The sequence below is a fragment of the Cupressus sempervirens genome, chromosome 3 (assembly GCF_028749045.1).
Source record: "Cupressus sempervirens isolate cs-2001-9-10 chromosome 3, ASM2874904v1, whole genome shotgun sequence".
Lineage (NCBI taxonomy): Eukaryota > Viridiplantae > Streptophyta > Pinopsida > Cupressales > Cupressaceae > Cupressus > Cupressus sempervirens.
Window position 1 is genome coordinate 661,815,381 of NC_143120.1, and position 24,017 is coordinate 661,839,397.

Genomic DNA, 24,017 nt, shown 5'->3' on the forward strand with positions numbered 1-24,017 from the left:
TATATATATATATATATATATATATATATATATATATATATATATATATATATATATATATATATATATATATATATATATATATATATATATATATATATATATATATATATATATATATATATATATATATATATATATATATATATATATATATATATATATATATATATAAATTGTAACATACTTGGGACTCATGATGTGTAGGATCTGTCGGTGTTTGTAGATCAGCAAAATGTAACATACTATCACTCAAACCCTATAACACATACACAAACACACACATATACATTAATTTAAACATATAGACATATTATTTACTATAATAAAAATAAATCTAAAAATATAGAGATATTTACCATAGCATTATGTAATGCTCTACTGATCTGACTGATATTTGAATCATGTAATGAAAAAATAGTATCAGCATCCAAGTCAATAGTGCGGCCCTGATCTGAAAGCATGGAAGTAAATAGACCAGGCTATATGGTGCCACTGAGATCCTGAGTAGGGGGGGGTGCTGTAGGGTCCTGAGTAGCTGGGGCTGGTGCTGTAGCCTGGGCCTGTGTAGCAGTAGGAGTAGTAGAAGGTGCAGGAATGTCCTCCTCCCTCTATGAATCCTCTGGGACTGCTGTACGTGAAAAAATATGTCTAATCTGAGAGCTCATGTCATGAAGTGGAATCCCTAAGAGTGTAGATAATGCTCGATATGCATCTAAAAGATTAGATGCTAAATATGATGCCAAATGATGCAATGCATCCACCTCTAAGACTGCATAAATGTCTACAGGAGAAGGTATGTCTGCAACTCCATAATCATCATCAACGGGTGTGCTAGATGATGCAGCTGTGGGAGTGGTACCTCGAGACTGTAGCATATATCGACTACATCGATCAGAAGAAATCTCATGTAACTGTGTGGCGATGGTGGCAATGCTCAAAAAAATCTATGTCCTAATTGTGTCATCAGGAACACTCTCACCTGCAGTAGCCATCTGTGGACCTCTCGGCATAACCAAAAGGTTTGGACCCTCCATTGCCCATTTGTTAATGGGCGCAGGAGTGTCCACGGGTCTAAATCTATCAGAAAGTCTCCCTTGACCCTGCCCAACATGCCCTGGATAATCTGTATAGTCAACATCATAGTGTAAATGAAATTCTGCAAACAATTGTTTGCAGAAATATAGGGGGAACTCATCCTTCTATGGCCATCTATGATGAGTAGCCAACCAATGAGGATACATCAATGGTGTGACGAGTGGATCGGTACACTTTGTCATAGAGTAGTCTCTGACTCTGCAACGATTTGCATAAGATGGAAACATGGTTTTCACCATGCCGGTGGAAACCTCAGTATCAATCTATGTGTACTTCACAGTGCCAGTGACACTGTGAGATAAAGAAGAATAAAATGTGTCAATGCTCATATCATCAAAAGGGTTGTATGATTCAACTGTCTGAATCATACGAAATAACTCCTCTCGCATCGCTATAACCTTCTCCCTATTAGGGAGGGTGGTAGAAGAGGAAAGTGAGCTATCCAAAACCTGCATAACATGAGATAATCTTGCCACTGTATCTCTAAATAACTGCTGTCTATCATGGGTGGAGGTCGCTCTACGTGTTGTACCAGACTCAGCACTCTGACCCCCACCACGAACACTGGCATCCCCTGAGGATGCAAGAGTAGGATCCCCAGAACTAGATGCCATAATGTATATATGAAAATAAATATGAGAATATGAATTTGAAGCTACAATCTCAGTGATAAATATCTAGAGATCTGCACTTGCATATATATACAAATATAAACATACAAGTCTATTTAAATTAAAATAATTAAAAGTTAAATTTAATTTGAAACACATGCACATATAAATACACAACATTAAATGTATGGTGCTAAATGAACAATCATTTAACATACATATGTATTTTAAAACAAATTATCTTAGAGATCATATCTAATGTACATTGTAACGTGCTCATGCAAATGTGAAAAATAAATATTCATACATGTACATGTATATGCAATAAAAATCAAATAAAATTTCTTGATTAAATGATAACTAAGTGCACACATGTACATACATGCAATTAAAAAATATATGACTAAAATCTAAATTTTGATGTAAATTGTTTGATGATTATGGGGAGTGTAGATGAGAGTTAGGACATAGGGATAGAAAAATTTGTTACTAGATAAGTAAATGAGTTTAGTTAGCAAATGTTAATTTACAATTTAGAACTCATGACTTAATTTAGTAGTTTGAATTAGAGTTAAGAATGTTAATAAAGTAAATGGGATATAGTTTTATTAAGGTTGATAGTAAGGTCAGTTATTATGTGCTAGTTTAAACATATGAATACGTATTACAACCTATAACAGACGTAATGACCTAGTCGGATTCCCTAGGTCCCCTTAACATATATATGGCTAAAACTACCTAGAAATGTATCATGAGGTCCTATTATGACTCCTATGTCCCCTTAAGACACACATGTATGGATAACGTATTGAAAAACGCAATTGACATAAGTGATCAAGTAATGTGTTGTTTGGTAATGTAAGACTCATTATTACCTGACAATACCTATTATGTGCTAGTAAACATATGAATACCTATTACAACCTATAACAGATGTAATCACCTAGTAGGAGTCCCTAGGTCCCCTTAACATATATATGGATAAAAATACCTAAAAATTTATCATGAGGTCATTATGTGTCATTTGGTAATGTAAGAATCATCATTACCTAATAAGACCTATTATATCCTAATAATACATATTAAGATTTATTAGAACCTATAAAAAATAGTATGACCTATTACGACTCCTATGTCCCCTTAAGACACACATGTATGGATGACGTATTGAAAAATGCAATTGATATAAGTGATCAAGTAATGTGTTGTTTGGTAATGTAAGACTCATTATTACCTAACAATACCTATTATGTGCTAGTAAAAATATGAATACCTATTACAACCTATAACAGACGTAATGACCTAGTAGGAGTCTCTAGGTCCCCTTAACATATATATGGATAAAAATACCTAAAAATGTATCATGAGGTCGTTATGTGTCATTTGGTAATGTAAGAATCATCATTACCTAATAAGACCTATTATATCCTAATAATACATATTAAGATTTATTAGAACCTATAAAAAATAGTATGACCTATTACGACTCCTATGTCCCCTTAAGACACACATGTATGGATAATGTATTGAAAAACACAGTTGACATAAGTGATCAAGTAATGTGTTGTTTGGTAATGTAAGACTCATTATTACCTGACAATACCTATTATGTGCTAGTAAACATATGAATACCTATTACAACCTATAACAGATGTAATGACCTAGTAGGAGTCCCTAGGTCCCCTTAACATATATATGGATAAAAAAACATAAAAATGTATCATGAGGTCATTATGTGTCATTTGGTAATGTAAGAATCATCATTACCGAATAAGACCTATTATATCCTAATAATACATATTAAGATTTATTAGAACCTATAAAAAATAGTATGAACTATTACGCTCCTATGTCCCCTTAAGACACACATGTATGGATAACATATTGAAAAATGCAATTGACATAAGTGATCAAGTAATGTGTTGTTTGGTAATGTAAGACTCATTATTACCTGACAATACCTATTATGTGCTAGTAAACATATGAATACCTATTACAACCTATAACAGACGTAATGACCTAGTAGGAGTCCCTAGGTCCCCTTAACATATATATGGATAAAAATACCTAAAAATGTATCATGAGGTCATTATGTGTCATTTGGTAATGCAAGAATCATCATTACCTAATAAGACCTATTATATCCTAATAATACATATTAAGATTTATTAGAACCTATAAAAAATAGTATGACCTATTACGACTCCTATGTCCCTTAAGACACACATGTATGGATAACGTATTGAAAAACGTAGTTGACATAAGTGATCAAGTAATGTGTTGTTTGGTAATGTAAGACTCATTATTACCTGACAATACCTATTATGTTCTAGTAAACATATGAATACCTATTACAACTTATAACAGACGTAATGACCTAGTAGGAGTCCCTAGGTCCCCTTAACATATATATGGTACCTAAAAATGTATCATGAGGTCGTTATGTGTCATATGGTAATGTAAGAATCATAATTACCTAATAAGACTTATTATATCCTAATAATACATATTAAGATTTAGTAGAAACTATAAAAAATAGTATGACCCATTACGACTCCTATGTCCCCTTAAGACACACATATATGGATAACGTATTGAAAAATGCAGTTGACATAAGTGATCAAGTAATGTGTTGTTTGTTAATGTAAGACTCATTATTACCTGACAATACCTATTATGTGCTAGTAAACATATGAATACCTATTACAACCTATAACAGACGTAATGACCTAGTAGGAGTCCCTAGGTCCCCTTAACATATATATGGATAAAAATACCTAGAAATGTATCATGAGGTCGTTATGTGTCATTTGGTAATGTAAGAATCATTATTACCTAACAATAACTAGTTGTTAAAATGAACATCATCAATATCTAAGTGTGGTTCATTCGGTTAGTAGAGGGCCTATGTTATGGTTAAAATGTGGTATGGGTTATGATTGTAGTTAATATAAGGTTATGTTAGAAGGTGTATTTAATGTCAAAATTAATTTCACCATAAGATATTATTGTTTCACCTCTAGATCCATCAAGTTATGTTAGAAATTGAATAATGTTCCCTAAAAGTTTGTTACATTTTTTACTAATATTTTTTTACATGTTTACCTCATAACCTAATATTTTTCTATATTTTAACCTAATGTTTTTCCTAATGTTTTTCTAAATTTTAACCTAATGTTTTTCTATATTTTAACCTAATGTTTTTTTATATTTTAACCTAATGTTTTTCTACACTTTTAACTAATGTTTTTCTATATTTTACCCTAATGTTTTTCCTAATATTTTTCTACACTTTTAATTAATGTTTTTCTACATTTTTATCTCATGTTTAACTACATTTTTGCTAACAAATTAATTTAAATACCATTCTAAAATAATCTAAAATAATTAAAATAATTTAAACATATTAAAAAATAAATAATTTAAAGCATTTCACTCACAAAATACGTAAAAAACAACTATTTTAAGTACGATTAACATCTATTAATCAAAAAATACGTTTAAAAACTATTAAAAAATAGGGAGGAAAAAACCACCAACCAGTTACGACCGAAACCCTTAACCTGCTCTCCAAACAATCAGGAACCGCAACAGTAACAATGATAGCCACTAGAGGTTTGCGACGAGTTTTATTCTGGCTCAGGGTTTCGGCTGGAACCCTTTCAGCCGAACCAGTTTCGACCGAAATAGTATGCACCACGTAGGCACGCAAAATTGCCACGTGTGTACGGTCGGATCTGTTACGGCCGAAAGGGTTCTAGCCGAAACGGTACAAGATATCACAAAAGGTGACACAAGTTTGTGCTTTTACCCGTCTCTACTCGAATTAATAAGAATTGGCAATCTCAGGGATTGCCAAAAGAGGAATGGGTCCAAGTGGAAGATAGGATTTAGAAGTGAGTTTAATTAAAAAAAAAAAAATAGTGTATTACAAAAAGGAGAATGGTATGTTCTTCACAATCTACTCCCTTATACATTCTATCAATGTTTCACATTGAACCTGATAGAGAACATCACAACACATAACTAGCAACATAGAACATACCTCCTAGCCACCTCAAGAACATAAAATTTCAAAAACCAAAGTGCACAAGTTTAAATTCAAAGCCTCAAAGGTCAAGAGCACAACAAAAAATTTTTTTTAAAAAAATATGAACAAAACCCACATTTGATGGAATCACAGAAAATCTGGTGGCTAGATAGTTACAAGCTGATTCAAGCTAATCCTTCATCACCACTAAGGTTGAAAATAACATACCCAATTGAAAACCAATTTAGATATACAAAGTGACTAACATTACTCACAAAGAGGGAGTAGAAGCTACACACTACCTTGCGTCCAAGGTGCGCTAAAGAACATAACCAAACTCTTGGAGATCATACAATCCTAAGTTTACATAATCTGGTAGTAACACATTTCATCAACTTATGAAACATTTACCAAGTTCCATGATTTTTCTTTCCAAAAATGACATGCTAGATACGCTTTCCAACAATATAATTAAGATACACATCACTCAAGATGGCATTGTAGAATGAAAATGGAATGGGATATCCAAAAAGTGAGAGAGGTTATTGTAGGTCTCTGCAACATGGTCCTGTAGGAACTGGAATCTCATCCATATCCCACACGAGCTCTGAGATATACCCCGTCAAAGATTGCAGCCCTGTGGCATTTAATGACCCTTACAGACATTCTGGTTGAGCATGTCTGAGAATGTTCGAGAACTAAAGGGGACAAGATGAGGTTGGGGATAGGGTTTACCTAGCCACCCAGAGCTAATGGAGCAAACAGTTTGATCCCACGATGAAAGATGAGAGAGATTTGGTAGTTGGCAACTTTGTACTAGCCAATACTGCAAGTTTCAGCATCACCTGAGATGGTGTTGTAGAATGAAAACGGAATGTGATCTCCAAAAAGTGAGAGAGGTTATTGTAGGTCTCTACAACATGGTCTTGTAGGAACTAGAATCTCATCCATATCTTGCACGAGCTTCGAGATATGCCCCGTCAAAGATTGCAGCCTTGTGGCATTCAATGACCCTTAGGGACATTCTAGTTGAGTGTGCCTGAGAACGTTTGAGCACTTAATGGGACAAGACGAGGTTGGGGATAGGGTTTACCTGGCCACCCAGAGCTAATGGAGTAGACAGTTTAATCCCATGACGAAAGATGAGAGAGATTTGGTAGTTGGTAACTTTGTAATGGCCAACACTGCAAGCTTTAGCATCACCCGAGATGGCATTGTAGAATGAAAACGAAATGTGATTTTCAAAAAGTGAGAGAGGTTATTGTAGGTCTCTACAACATGGTCCTATAGGAACTGTAATCTCATCCATATCTCGCACGAGCTCTGAGATATGCTCTGTCAAAGATTGCAGCCCTGTGGCATTTAGTGACCCTTAGGGACATTCCAGTTCAACGTTCTTGAGAACGTTTGAGCACTGAAGGGGACAAGATGAGGTTGGGGATAGGGTTTACCCAGCCACCCAAAGCTAATGGAGCAGACAATTTGATCCCATAATGAAATATGAGAGAGATTTGGTAGTTGGCAACTTTGTACTGGCCAACACTGCAAGTTTCAACATCACCCGAGATGGCATTGTAGAATGAAAACAAAATGTGATCTCCAAAAAGAGAGAGAGGTTATTGTAGGTCTCTATAAAACGGTCCTGTAGGAATTGGAATCTCATCCATATCTCACACAAGCTCCAAGATATGCCTCCTCAAAGATTGCAGCCTTGTAGGATTTAGTGACCCTTAGGGACATTCCAGTTCAGCGTGCCTGAGAACGTTCGAGCACTGAAGGGGACAAGACAAGGTTGGGGATAGGGTTTACCCAGCCACCCAGAGCTAATGGAGTAGATAGTTTGATCCCACGACGAAAGATGAGAGAGATTTGGCAGTTGGCAACTTTGTACTGGCCAACACTGCAAGTTTCAACATCACTCGAGATGGTGTTGTAGAATAAAAATGGAATGCTATCTCCAAAAAGTGAGAGAGGTTATTGTAGGTCTCTGCAACACGGTTTTTTAGGAACTAGAATCTCATCCACATCTCACACGATCTCTGAGATATGCCCCGTCAAAGATTGCAACCCTGTGGGATTTAGTGACCCTTAGGGACATTCCAGTTCAGCATGCCTAAGAATGTTCAAGCACTGAAGGGGACAAGACAAGGTTGGAGATAGGGTTTACCTAGCCACCCGGAGCTAATGGAGCAGACAGTTTGATCCCATGATGAAAGATGAGAGAGATTTGGTAGTTGGCAACTTTGTACTGGCCAACACTATAAGTTTCAACATCATGCAAGATGGCGTTGTAGAATGAAAATGAAATGCGATCTCCAAAAAGTGAGAGACATTATTGTAGGTCTCTGCAACATAGTCTTGTAGGAATTGGAATCTCATCCATATCTCGCACGAGCTCCGAGATATGCCCCGTCAAAGATTGCAGCCCTGTGGCATTTAGTGACTCTTAGGGACATTCTGGTTCAGTGTGCCTGAGAATGTTCGAGCACTAAAGGGGAAGAGATGAGGTTGGGGATAGGGTTTACTCGGCCACTCGGAGCTAATGGAGTAGACAGTTTGATCCCATGATGAAAGATGAGAGAGATTTGGCAGTTGGCAACTTTGTATTGGCCAACACTACAAGTTTCAGCATCACCCGAGATGGAATTGTAGAATGAAAATAGAATGCGATCTCCAAAAAGAGAGAGAGGTTATTGTAGGTCCCTGTGACACAGTCCTTTAGGAGCTAGAATCTCATCCATATCTCACACGAGCTCTAAGATATGCCTCGTCAAATATTGCAGCCCTGTGGCATTTAGTGACCCTTAGGGACATTCCTGTTCAGCATGCCTGAGAATGTTCAAGCACCGAAGGGGACAAGATGAGGTTGGGGATAGGGTTTACTCGACCACCTGGAGCTAATGGAGCAAACAGTTTGATCCCATGACGAAAGATGAGAGAGATTTGGCAATTGGCAACTTTGTACTGGCCAACACTGCAAGTTACAGCATCACTCAAGATGGCGTTGTAGAATGAAAATGAAATGCAATCTCCAAAAAGTGAGAGAGGTTATTGTAGCTCTCTGTAACATGGTCCTATAGGTACTAGAATCTCATCCATATCTCGCACAAGCTTCGAGATATGCCCCATCAAAGATTGCAGCCCTGTGGCATTTAGTGACCCTTAGGGACATTTCGGTTTAGCATGCCTGAGAACATTCGAGCACTGAAGGGGACAAGACGAGGTTGGGGGTAGGGTTTACCCAGCGACCTGGAGCTAATGGAGCTAACAGTTTGATCCCACGATGAAAGATGAGAGAGATTTGGTAGTTGGCAACTTTGTATTGGCCAACACTGCAAGTTTCAGCATCACCTGAGATGGCATTGTAGAATGAAAACGGAATGTGATCTCCAAAAAGTGAGAGAAGTTATTATAGGTCTCTGTAACATTGTCCTATAGGAACTAGAATCTCATCTGTATCTTGCACGAGCTCCGAGATATGCCCCATCAAAGATTGCAGCCCTGTGGCATTTAGTGACCCTTAGGGAAATTCCGATTCAGCGTGCCTGAGAATGTTTGAGCACTGAAGGGGACAAGACGAGGTTGGGGATAGGGTTTACCCATCCACCCAGAGCTAATGGAGCAGACAGTTTGATCCCATGACGAAAGATGAGAGAGATTTGGCAGTTGGCAACTTTGTACTCGCCAACACTGTAAGTTTCAACATCACCTGAGATGGTGTTGTAGAATGAAAATGGAATGCAATCTCCAAAAAGTGAGAGAGGTTATTGTAGGTATCTGCAACACGGTCCTATAGGAACTAGAACCTCATCCATATCTTGAATGAGCTTCGAGATATACCCCGTCAAAGATATTTGAATTCACAATGTTTAATGAGAATATAGTTGAGGCTTGCTTTACTTTTCTATGTTAAGTTTGGCTTTCAATTTTGGTTTCCCTACTTATCTATGTGAAAGTTCCACTTTCATAAGTAACGTGGATGCAATAATACTAAATTAAGTATAGGTCCATGGTTCTAGAAGCTTCACATAGCTTCTCTACAACTATGGATCTTGTAAGCATTGTACCATGACTATTGGTGTTGTGAGAATACACAAAGCATATATATTGTTTGACCAAATGTCTTCAATGAACATGAACTATATGGAAGAAGAGAAGACATATTGCATAGTCTTTGAAAATTTTCTTGAAGAAATGTAAGGAGCCATGGGTGATTCATCCAAATTATTTGGTAAAATAAGAGGAGGAATGAATCAACCTTGATGATCGAGGTAAATGCTGAATAATATTTATTTAATCACATTGTTTGGAAAAACTTTAATGACCTTTAAATACAATTGAAAGAAATGGAATTGATCTCCCTTACTCATGTAGATGAATAAAATTGGAATTTAAAAAAGAGAGGGACATCCACCATAAAACCATGCAATCATGCACTTCTTGATGGGAGTATCATAAGTTCATTGTTAGATGGATATGCCAAATGTGGAAGAATTAAAAGGAAAATATGTTGATTGATTGAATATAAGCATCAAACCAATGTGATGACAAAAAATCAAAGTTGATTCCATAAGGTCTAACAATATCATATAATTCATTTATCAATAATTTGAAACATCATAAGCATATGTCTAATAATGTCATACATGAAATATATGTAAAAAATGACATACATAGAAAAAATTATACAAAACATATGCCCAATAATGCCATATAGGTGTAAAATGTACATCATTAGATATATACTCTTTCCAACTAGGGGAACACAATAAATCCCTAATTGTCTTTAATTGCCAACAAGTGGGAGATGACCAGTGTATATAACGAGGTCTTTCTAACATGCTCACTAGTCCATTAGTCTAGAATCTTTTGTAACTTGACATGTTACAATCAAAATTATATATGAATAAATAACTATTTTATATAAAAATATATATATATTTACACATAAAACTTAATATTTTCTTACAGCTAGCTGATAATTCCTCTATATGTACACTTCAAGGATACACTGATGGTCAGGAATAATAAGACCCTACAAAAACCATCAAAGTTACCACTCGATTGTGCCTATGAATTTTATATTGAATTTTAGTACTAATGAAATTTTAATGTAAACTCTTTCATACCTTAGTCATTGGCTTAGAACTAGTGAGTGCAATAAGGACTCGTTGATCAATACAATGATGAAGATGTAAAGGTATCTCTGATGTCAATAGCTGAAAATGATAATACATGAGACTCAAATGCAGTTATGAAGAATCCAAATTTTCTTTTGTCTCCATATCAAATAAAATATTTTGGTACCTCTATGAATGTAGTATGACATCCTTCATTTTATAGTGTTGATCCCAAAGCTACAACACTTATTATTTATTACACATGTATGTAAATCTGTTAAGCATCAAATTCAACACCTTTGTCAGCAAAATAATGTACTATATGTTAGAGTAATAAATTCATTTCCTTAGTAATTAAATTATATTGATATAATTACTAAGTTACTTATTATATTGATATAGTTTACTTATAATTCCTTTCGATTTACAACTAATTGAAATGATTTCCCCAATTTTCCATCTAGTCACTAGAAAATTGGATTTGTTGTCTCGGATCTACTAGTTCCTTTGGTCTAGAAGCCTTCCATTGAGATTGGGGTTTTGAAAGGTTCAAGGGTTGAGAAACTTTTTATAGAATATCTTGAAGAAGGGGAGGTCATGTATAATGGTTTTGAGGAAGGCTAGAGTTCCATCCAGATGGTGTTGCAAAATGGCCAAGCGGAGGAGGAGGTCGAAGAATAAATAGAATAAATGCATGAGAAGGAGGGTCATGGGGGCAATGGATTCAAATCCACAACCAAGCTTTTATACCATTATACAAATTACAAATTATAAGACTATGCCTTTCATGATAGTCACATTTTCATATTGGCAAATGAAGAATGAGTTTTGGAACAAACATAATAAATACTTCCAAATACAAATGAAGCCAATGTATTGTATTATAAGCTCGAATGGTAAAGACCAAGCCCAAAAATTTATTAAGGTGTAGCATTTATAATTTTTAGGTTCAAGTGAAGAAGTCATCGTTCATATTCTCATTGTTGTGTAATTTGATGATAAGAAGAATACAATGATATAGAGGTTGATAGTGACTTAAAACTTTACAAAATGCAATCAATGAGAATTTTACATTGAGGGGGGAGTAATAATCAATGTTTCATTCTCATTGTTTGAAAAACTCTTATATAAAGAGGGAGTAGACAGATGATATGGTTTAGTCTTCTTCCGAGAATCTTAGTCATATTGGTTCAGAAGGATTCATGATACAACTACTATACTTAGCATGACCAATTGATGCTAAAAACCTTAGTATTGATGCTACAAACCTTAGTATTGACATAATTTAACCTCTGCAATTCCAGGCATAAGATGATTAGCATACAATGGTACTTGAACAAAGAACACTAATAAATATTGAGGATGTGAATTGATAATACCATTTCGCAGATGATTTTGGCATCTCACCCTTTATCACTTGTGCGTCAACTTTATTAGCCCTCTTCTTTGGTGACCTAAAATTGAAGAATTAGCACAGTAACAAATCTAAGATAAGATTAAAAAAATAGGTCCTATTAAAGAATCTAATATAAATTCAAATAATGTATCTATATTCTAAACAAATCAAAACTAAATCTCATCACTTACACATCATAACAATACGGTCCACCTTAGTCATGTGATAGTCTTGGGGAAGAGGTTGTAACATTGTATTTGGATCCAATTGATCACTTTCTCTCTCTCTCTCTCTCTCTCTCTCTCTCTCTCTCTCTCTCTCTCTCTCTCTCTCTCTCTCTCTCTCTCTCTCTCTCTCTCCCAATTCAATCTAATGAGCCAACTAGATCTGCTCGACATTTAAATGTCTCAAGTATTGCCTCATGGTCTAACTCACAAACTTTCCAAAGAATCTTATTATGTGGTTTTCCACCATATTTTATCAAGTGGACATTTGATGTGACAACAAGGTTTGAATAATGAAGAATCTTCCTCTCTGTTTGCCAATCCTCGAATAACCACAAGTTAGGATTCTTCATAGGATATCGTCTAAGCCATGTGCCTGTTACAACCACCACACCAACATGGTACTCTAAACCTTCACCATCTATAACCGAGTGATCCAATTTTTGTTTGGCTTCAACACAATGACACAAATAATAATATGTCCCTTCTTCATTGTCTTCGGTGCAATAACAGGAAAAACATGGCCTCCAGTGACAAATGTACAAAATGTGGTCATTAATTCAGAAAATACTTGGATAAAAGTTATAAAGTTACATATTGAAATTACAAAGATATATATATATATATATATATATATATATATATATATATATATATATATATATATATATATTACCAGGTTGCACTAACTCTGACAAGCGGTCAAAGTCAATAGATGAATCCATCTCTACCATTTCTAGTGCTTGTGGGGGACGATAGGTGTCAATTGGGTCCAAAACCCATATATCCCATTTGTCCACCCATTCAGTTGACTCACAGTCATCCCAATTTTCCTCTGCACTTGATGGACAATAGCATGCCATTTTTCATGTGTGGATACTCCATGAACCTGCATCAGAGCTTCTAAAAGAGTGTAACTCACTAGATCCTATTAGTGTGCAACAATCTTGATATGGTGCAATGTTAGTATTATCTATCAACCAAAAAAATCTACGAATTGTAGACTCACCTTCCTTACTTGGACCCATTATAGCGTTACACCATTGGACGATGGATTTTGCATCTATCAATATTGCTCCATCTTTGTACTTTAGTTCTTCATGCGCCAAGGCTCTTTTAATGCATGCGCCTGCACCATCGTGCTCTCGCTTACCATGACCAGCCTCTGTGAAATTCCACATATATTGAATTCTATTGAATTCTACACAACCTGTGCATCCTGCTCAACCAATAGAACATCTGTGCATTCTTGAATTGAGATGCACAATTGTCTGACCAAATAATGTGTTGACGATATGATATGCCCTTGTTAGCCAAATCTCCATAAAATAGTTGAAAAAAACCATGTACAAACTCCATAGAATGTGATCGATCATCGCTGATGTAAAAATGGTACTCCCTCAAAATCTTCCTGTCATCCTCAGTACTTGTAGGTGAATGCATGAATGTTATGTGAACAAATATAGAAACCTGTTGAGATGTATAATACTTTTCTTGCACCTTATTTTGTGGTTGTAGTGTGTAGTTCTCTGCAAAATCTACAACCAAAACAATGGTATCCAATGGAAATGTATCCTTGCACAACTTGAATTGCAAATCCAACTATCGAGCTCTATGGGTATGCCTTTCATACTCGTACATAATCTTTTCACGAAAAATCTTCATGAACTCATACACTGGAATCTTTTCAATAACTAGATCACATCTTTTACCATGTTTCCCATCTTTTAGAGCATATGTCACTATCTTGAATTTTTTGTAATCTACTATTTCATTTCCAATTGCATGTGTACTATCCATATGTTGACAAGTTGATAAAAGTTGCAAAGGACAACAAAATAAGCACGTACCATCCAAGCATGATGTCTTGTAAAATTTTTGGCCATCCCCTATTTCACATAAAATGTTGGATATGAATTCCCTTGAAGATCTTGGTGGCTCTTTTATGTCACAATCCTGCAAAACAAACTGAGAATGCAAAACTACGCATATGTGCCTAAAAACATCAAAATGGTTAGAAAATTCAATATGTATCCTACAACAACAAGTTGTGTGTGTGTGATTTATTTTCACATAAAAAGGTTTACCCATCTCAAAAAATCTTTGACTTATTCGAATTTGAGGATACATACCAATAAATTTTGCAAAAAATTGTGTCTGAGTTGAGTCCAAAAAATGTTTCGCATGTGGCTCGCAATTTCAACTACTAATCCTCCTTCTTACAACATCTCTTTGATTAGGAGAAACACGTGTGTTATTTTTCCAAAAATCTTCGATCAATGATTTCAAGGCTTCACTAATTTCTTTATCCTTTCGCAGTAGTCTACCGCTAAATGACCATAACTCATTTTTTGTTGGATCTTCTAATCTCTCACGCCTTAGCATGGCTCTCCTTAAGGTACCTCTACCAATTTTTAATGTTTTTCTTGTCTTTCTCATAAGTTGAGCTTTCTTCATTTAGCTACTTACTATTGTCGATGTGAGTACTTGTCTTGTGATATTACTATCTTTGGTGCGTGATTTAGAACCCACTTTGTCATAAGCACTCATTAGATTCTTTACAATATTTCTTTCATTTGAATCATCCATCGTTCTTAGCCCAAGAATCTTCATGATAGGCCTAAATTTCAAATTCCTCATCATTTCAACAAATAATTGGCATTGACTTGTAATATTTAATTCTTCAAAAAATAATCTCCACATATGATTAACTTTTCTTTGACAAGTACGCTTGCTAATCTTGTCAGGCATTGATTTCAAAATGTTAGTATCAATATGAATCAAATATTTTGATTTTCTAAAATGAATTCTAAAAGGTGTTCTAATCTCTTCAATTCTCTCAACATTTTGAACATCAATATAAGGTTGAGTGTATTGCGTACCTTGAACTGAAGATGATGTGCCTTGGCAATAAGATGTAAAAGATGGAATATCACCTACTTGATGTGTTGATGTTGTGCTTTCAACATGACATGATGGAGTGTGTATATCGTCAGATCTATAAATCAGTGTCTCTTCAACATGAGAGGATGATATGACTTCAACATTGGAAGATGGTGTAGTGGATGATATGACTCCAACATTTGAAGATGGTGTAGTAGACGATATGACTCCAACATTGGAGGATGGTGTAGCTTTACAATTCAATTGTCTTCTTGAGCGTAACAATCTCATTCGTTCTCTTTGTCTTCCTAATTCTTCCTCCTTGTTTATTTGTATCGGTGATTCTTGATCCTCTTCGAAAAGTAATTCTTCATCATTGCTTTGCAGTTTTCTTTGTTCACCTAGTAATTTCATTTTATCTCTTTTAATTGTCAAATCTCTCTCCTTATCTGCATTTGTTTGAATCTTTGGTTTCTTCCTTGGCATGATGATGATTTCTACATGTCAAATTATTCAAACATCTGAATTACTTAAAATGTGTAAATTACAAATTATTCAGTTACATATAAAAATTATAATTATTTGAATGAATACACAATATATATCAAATGACTTGTCAAATTTTTAACCATTTCGAAATAACATTTCATTCAAACATACAATTTTTAATGAATTCACTATATATTACATAACATATCAAATTATAATCAAATTTGTATCTATATATTGACAAAGAATATTTAAAATGGATTGCACTAACCTTTTCTATTAAAAGAATATTCAAAAATTCTTCAAATCACGTATCCAATGATTGAATTTGGTGTTTGCTAGCTTCCAAAAGTGTTTAAATAGTGTTTGCTAGATGTTGAAACCTGTGTTTTCTGTTGAAATAATAGAGAGCATAATAGACCAAAAGTTTAAAATGGATGAAATGGGCCCCAAGGTTGGTTTTTGACCATTTTTTGGTGATTTGAGATAGTGCGTACGCACTATAATGAGTATGCACTATCTCAAAACACATCACTCCCCATCCTCCCTACTCTCTATCCTCCCTACTCTCTCTCCCATCCCCTCCCTCTCTCTCTTCCTACTCTCTCCCATCCTTTACTCTCTCTCACCCTCCCTCTCCCACCACCTACTCTCTCTACCTCTCTCACCCCCTCTCCTCTCCCATCCCCGACTCTTTAGATCTCTCACACACACTCTTATCCCCCCTATCTCTCTCCCTCTCCCTCTCCTACCACCTAATTTCTCTCCCCCATCCCCTACTCTCTCTCTTCTCTCCCATCCCCTACTTTGTCTCTCTTACACACATTCCCATTCCCCCTCTCTCTCCCTCTCTTGCTGCCTACTTTCTCTCCCCCATCATCGTACTCTCTCTACCACCCCCTACTCTCTCTCACCCTCACACTACTACTACGTACTATCTCTCTCTCTCAAGTTCTCTCTTTCCCTCTCTACTCTCTCTCCCCCATCTTGTACAATCTCTCTCTGCCTCTCACACTCTCTCTCCCATCGCCTACTTTCTCTCCCCCATCCCCTGCTCTCTCTCTCTCATCTCCCATCCCCTACTCTCTCACACTCTCACACTCTCCCCCATCCCCTACTCTCTCTCTCTTCTCTCCCATCCCCTACTCTCTCACACTATCACTCTCTCCCATCCCCTACTCTATCTCTCTTACACATACACCCCCATCCCCCCCTCTCTCTTTCCCTCTCCCACCGCCTACTTTCTCTCCCCCATCATCATACTCTCTCTCTCTCTGCCACCCCGTACTCTCACACTCTCACACTCTATCCCATCCCCTGCTCTGTCTCTCTTACACACACATTCCCATCCCCCTCTCTCTTTTCCTCTCCCACCGCCTACTTTCTCTCCCCCATCATCGTACTCTCTCACTGCCACCCCCTACTTTCTCAAAACACATCACTCCCCATCCTCCCTACTCTCTCTCCCATCCCCTCCCTCTCTCTCTTCCTACTCTCTCCCATCCTTTACTCTCTCTCACTCTCCCTCTCCCACCACCTACTCTCTCTACCTCTCTCACCCCCTCTCCTCTCCCATCCCCGACTCTTTAGATCTCTCACACACACTCTTATCCCCCCTATCTCTCTCCCTCTCCTACCACCTAATTTCTCTCCCCCATTCCCCTACTCTCTCTCTTCTCTTCCATCCCCTAAATTTTCACTCTTACACACATTCCCATTCCTCCTCTCTCTCCCTCTCCCACTGCCTACTTTCTCTCCCCCATCGACATACTCTCTCTACCACCCCCTACTCTCTCTCACACTCACACTACTACTACCTACTATCTCTCTCTCTCAAGTTCTCTCTCTCCCTCTCTACTCTCTCTCTCCCATCTTATACAAGCTCTCTCTGCCTCTCCCACTCTCTCTCCCACCACCTACTTTCTCTCCCCCATCCCTTGCTCTCTCTCTCATCTCCCATCCCCTACTCTCTCACACTCTCACACTCTCCCCCATCCCCTACTCTCTCTCTCCTCTCCCATCCCCTACTCTCTCACACTCTCACTCTCTCCCATCCCCTACTCTATCTCTCTTACACATACACCCCCATCCCCCCCTCTCTTTCCCTCTCCCACTGCCTACTTTCTCTCCCCCATCGTCATACTCTCTCTCTCATCCACCCCCTACTCTCACACTCTCTCCCATCCCCTGCTCTATCTCTCTTACACACACACACTCCCATCCCCCCTCTCTCTTTTCCTCTCCCATCGCCTACTTTCTCTCCCCCATCGTCGTACTCTCTCTCTGCCACCCCCTACTTTCACACTTTCACACTCTCTCCCATCCCCTACTCTCTCACTTTCATAGATACACACACTCTTATCCCCCTACTCTCTACATTTGTCACACACACTCCCATCCCCCCTATTTCTCTCCCTCTCCTACTGCCTTCTGTCTATCTCTCTCAAGTTCTCTTTCTTCCTCTCTACTCTCTCTCTCTCTCTCTCTCTCTCTCTCTCTCTCTCTCTCTCTCTCTCTCTTTCTCCCATCCCCTACTACTTTCTCTCAAACTCTCACACTCTCTCCCATCCTTTACTCTATCTCTCTTATAAATAAATACACATTCCCATTCCCCCCCTCTCTCTCTCTCTCGCAGTCCTTGTCCCACTGCCTACTCTCTCCCATCCCCTACTCTATCTCTCTTAAATTCTTCCATTCCATCTCTCTCTCCCTCCCACTCCCTCTCCCACCACCTACTCTCTCCCTCTCCCACCACCTACTCTCTCTCTCTCTCTCTCTCTCTCTCTCTCTCTCTCTCTCTCCCTCTCTCTCCCATCCCTCTACCATTGCCTACTCTCTCTATCTCTCTCTCCCCTCTCTCATTCTTGAATCTCTCTCTTTGACACACACACACCCATCCCCCCTGTCTCCTCTTCCATGCCCTACTTTTTCTCTCACTTGCTCTCCCTCTCCCACTCCCTCTCCCACTGCCTACCCTCTCTCTCACTCTCACTCTTACTCTCTCCCTCTCCACTCTCTCTCTCTCTTTGCTACCCTCTATTCTCTCTTAAATTTTCACACTCTCTCCTATCCCCTACTCTCTCTCTCTCTCTCTCTCTCTCTCTCTCTCTCTCTCTCTCTCTTACACACATTTCTATTCCCCCCTATCTCCCACTCTCCCACTACCTCTCCCATTGCCTACTCTCTCTTCCATCCCCTACTCTCTCTTGAGCTACTTTGTCTTCCCTCTCTCCCATTCCATACTCTCTCTCTTTCACACACATGCACTCCCATCCTCCTCTCTCTCAAGTTCTTCCTCTCCCACTCTGTCTCCCATCACCTACTCTCTCTCTCTCCTCCATCCCCTACTCTTAATCTCTCTCTCCCAACCTGTACTCTCTCTCACACTTCCTCTCTCTCCCATCCCCTACTTTAAATCTCTTTCCCCCATCTCACACTCTGTCTTTTCCACCCGTACTCTCTCTCACACTTCCTCTCTTTGCCACCCCTACTCTCTCTCTCATCCTATACTCTCTTTGCCACCACTACTCTTTCTCACTTTCTCTCTCCCATCTTGTACTCTCTCCCCTCTCCTATCCCCTACTTTCTTTCTATCTCTTTCATGCACACACATAGCCATTCCCCTATCCCCCCCCACCTAATTCTCTTTTGAAAGTTACATCTTAATAGTGCTTGCGCCCTATAGCACACACGCACTATTTAGAACTGAGGTTTAAATAGCATGTGCACGTTATAGAATGTGCGCGCTATAGGGTGCACACGCTATTTAAACCTTAATCAAACCCAAGCCTAAGGCTTGGTTTTTCCTTGGAGATCCAACCCAAAGGTTTGGATTTGATGAATAGGCCTGAGACGTGTTTTCCAACAAACATACAAAAAATGATTATTTTTTCTTCTGTGCTCCCCTTCAAGATTTCTCATGGTTGGGTATTGATAAGATCAGGTTAGATAGCATTATAGGTCTCTGTGTTAGCTATCTAACCATATAATTTTTTTTAATTTGAACTATTTCAAGCCTTTCATCTATAATTTCTTTTGAATGTATGTTCATTTTTTGTCAAAAACCACCACGTACTAATTGGGCTATAGATTTTAGCTCGTTCATCAAATTTTGTAACAACTTAGTTTTTTAGAAACTAGACCTCATTCTACACACTTTGAAAAAAAAAAGTTTTGATTTTAGATTAGTTTTCAATTATTTCGAGGGGGAGCGTATAGATATTTCACATTTTTGGGATGTGTCTAGTTAAAAAATTCGTTAAAAAAAATAAAAATTATAAAATTACTCAAAAAATCTGGGATAAACTACATAGTGTTAAGTAACTTTTGACCAGAGCGATTAAAAAATTTCAAAAAAAAAGTTAAAATTTTTGGGGGGCCACATTTTGTATCGTGCTATGTTTTTTTGGAATAAATAGTACCACTTTTTGTGGCCCCCTTTTTTGAGGACCTAAAACTAAACCATTTTGAAAAAAAATTAGTAGTTTAGAAACTAGATTCAAAGGACTACGACTTTTTTTTTGTCATATCTGAAAATTTTGAGCGTAACTATCTTCAAATTCTTGTTGAAGTTTAAAATTTGCAGATTTCAGGAAAAAGGTGTCCACTTATACCCCCCTTTTGGCACCACAACTTTGTGCACTTACCCATGCATTCTTTTCATTAATATTAAAAATAAAAAAAAAGCACCAACTTTACAAACACCTTGTCATGATCAATTGTAGCTTTGATATTTTGGTACCCTAATAAATATTCTTTCCACATTATGGGTTTCAAGCTTGCAACCGCAATGTTAGCAAGAACACCAGCCACATTGTTCACTTCCCTATACATGTGGCTTATGACCACTTTTTCAAGAGCATCAACAATAGAAAAATACTCTAAAATTATATTATGAATCAACCATGAAGCTTTAACTTTTTTCTGTAAATAATTTAGAATATTCATAAAATATCCTTCTATTCATAACCACTTGCAGCTCCACTTGATTGCTAGCCTCAAACCATGGAGAAGACCCATCGATTATGCTAAGTAGTTGGTTTGACTTCTAAGAAGAATCATCATGGCCTTGAACTACTATCATTTTCATTACAAATTATTGCCCAAGAACTAGTAGCCCTCGAGTTCCCCTTGACAACCCCATCAAAATTCAATTTATTTCACCCTTTTGTTGGCCAATCCCATCTCGTATTATCTCTTTTAGCTTTATTCCCATCTTTAGGTATTTGAGAACTATCAACTAAGGTCCCAGTCTCAAAATCCAACTTACCTTTGAAGCTTCTATGATAAATTTCCATTGCATTAAGTTTGATTATGGTAGCCAATAGAGTTGGAGTTTAAGAGATGTCCTTGAATACTCTATTATTTCTTTCTTTCTAGAGGTTCCATAAGACACGGGGGGTAAGAAGTTGCTAGAAACATTTATCCACTAGAGGAAAATAGCCACACCACATAGACCAAAGTTTAGTCAGCATCTTAGGTAGGATTCATTGAAGGTTCCAACATTGGAAGAGATGCATCCAAGTCTCCTAGACATAAGGACACTATTAAAAAATATGATCTCCAGGCTCTAGGGCGCCTCCACAAAGACTAATTAGAAAAAGATGTACCTCTTTAATTGGGTTGTCAATCACAAAGATCTTTTTTTGAAGAACTAGCCAAAGGAAGATATTATTTTTTGGAATTAGATGTTGGTTCCATGCCTTAGCTCAAATAGGGGGAGGAGAGATGGGAGTCTTAAGAGAGAAAATCACCAAATCCACTACACTTACACTAGTTATCTTAGGGACCTTAACTATATTCTACTTGTCGTTTTTAATGTAGATTTTCATGTACAATAGTCACATGTAAACTGAAATATAGGGAAAGGGATCTTGTCCAATCCCTACATTTTATCATGACAATATTCATATAAGATATCCATGAGCCTATATTTTCTCATGACGATATCCATGTGTGCATAATGGAGTCCTCCTCACAACTCTATAACTTGAGTTGACTTTAGCATTTACACATACTTATTTTTTCGTAGTGGGATAATGTCAAGAGGTTCTATTTTCTTCCACTGTTTAAAATTCATTAATGCATATGATTATGCTTCAAGAGCATGTGCACGATCTCTTTAGCCTATCAACATTTATCCTCAACCTCATCAGTCTTCTTCATTATGCTTTCCTTCTACGAGGTTTCACTTTATTTTATGATTTCCCTAGTCACTTATATAGTTTTATGATATTGTTCCTCATTATGATTTACTTTATCTTACTTTTTCCTTGAGAATAATCATTATTTAAAATTGTTACTTTTATTTTCCAAATTAACACATATATTTTTAGCATGACCCGTGTGATTGGCTTGTTGTGTCTTTCATTAAGTTCTTCAATTTCATAAGTTCATGAATTGCTAGATACAAGAGCATGACTTTCCTTTATACTTACTCTAATGAAAAACCTTTTATGAAAGTGCTGACGGAATAATCTCGATATAAACTTCTCTAATCTTTTAACATTCTCCTTAAATAAGAAAAAGCAACTTCTAACACCTATTCTAATGGAAACCATTTATTATAGCAATATCATATTACCATTCGATTCCCCACATTCTTTTCCTTTTTCGCCCACAAATTATTACATAACCTTCAACCCAATTTATCCAGGACTAAGTTGTCCTTCCTAAGTTATTTTGCATAATGAACCTGCAGATATATAGCTCGTAAATGGTGTTTGGACATGGATTTCATATTGTTGGGTGCAGGTACATAGATTGGCTTCCTTGTTTCAATTCTTGCTTGCCTCAGATGACTAAAGTTTTAATAATGTTCACTATGCAGAATTCATTTTGCCACGCTTACAAATCATCAATTGAAACAATGAAAGATCCACACCATACACAAATATTGTCTAAAAATTTACTCAATACAATATTCAATATCAAATTTTAAATTACTTCGCTTTGATTTTAACTATATAGACAAATATCTTTATTAGTGTTTATTCTTGTAGAAAAAACTATCGTGATGCTTCATACATCTCCTTTATTACACAAGGTAGAACTATAGATCTGGAGAACTCTTGTAACTATTGTAAATTACTCTGAACATTAATTAAAAATTTAAATATATTGAAAGATATTTGAAAAAGTCAAGTTCTAGATGTTTTTCATATTGGAAAAGATTTAAAGTAAAGCGTATCAACGAGATCATGTCATTCAGATGATAAAAACAGCAGCAGCAGCACAAGCAAGCAGTGCAGGACACATACAAAGACGATGATTTGATTTTATATAATAAAACGGGCAGTGCATAAAACATCCAGAGGGTACGGGAAACGCATCATATTGGAAGTTGGAAGAAAGTGAGCACAGGAAGAAGAGGAGGAATCGGCAGAGACAGGCGAAGAGAGGGCAGAAGATTATTTAAAGAGATCCATGGAAATTCGGAGGAGTCTAACGCGACGCGCGGGTGAACACTATGAAAACGCGTAATAGAGACCATCCGAATAGCGATTTAGTCAAATGAGGCCACATTTTAGACGGAAAAATGGGTCCTTACGGTCAATCGTCGTAAGTCAACATATCAAAGACGGGTCATCTGGGTTAATTATCGTAAGTCACAGCAAACGACAGAGGAAATAAGTCGCGATCGGAACAATCCACACGTCACGATATTGGGCCCAGCCCTTCGCACACGCAAAATGAACCTTCAATTCCACGAACATGAGGCTTGATATAAAAAGTTTGCATCGACGTGGGAGGGGGGATAACATAAATGTGAGATGTGCAATGAATTAAAAGAAGATCCAAACATATCGATTTTTAGTTATGAGAGATGTTGAAGACCTAACTTATCTATAGAGTTGTTAATTACAACAATATATCGAAGTGTTTTTTTATGCATAGTAGTTATGTTTTTGAATAAATATTGTCTGAAAATTTGAAAATTTTGGAGAAATTTCTGTAAAGATCGTTAATTTGTAGTAATGTAGCAAAAGGGTTGTAGTCTAAAGAAGAGAAAAAATGTTAGTACAAAGCAATATATGTGTGTTAATTGTATGAAGATATTAAATCTTAATTTTGAACTGCACAAAGAGAATAGAAGTTGACTACATGTTTCATTTTAGAAATATATTTGCTATAAGGAACAAACCATGTGTTTTTGGAACTAATTTT

General features: G+C 36.9%; 1 pseudogene; it reads left to right on the plus strand.

The window, feature by feature from the left end:
• LOC149568443 (endoglucanase 1-like) overlaps positions 1-23,575 on the plus strand; it is a 109,523-nt pseudogene extending 85,948 nt beyond the window's left edge.
• Positions 23,576-24,017: the final 442 nt, after the last annotated feature.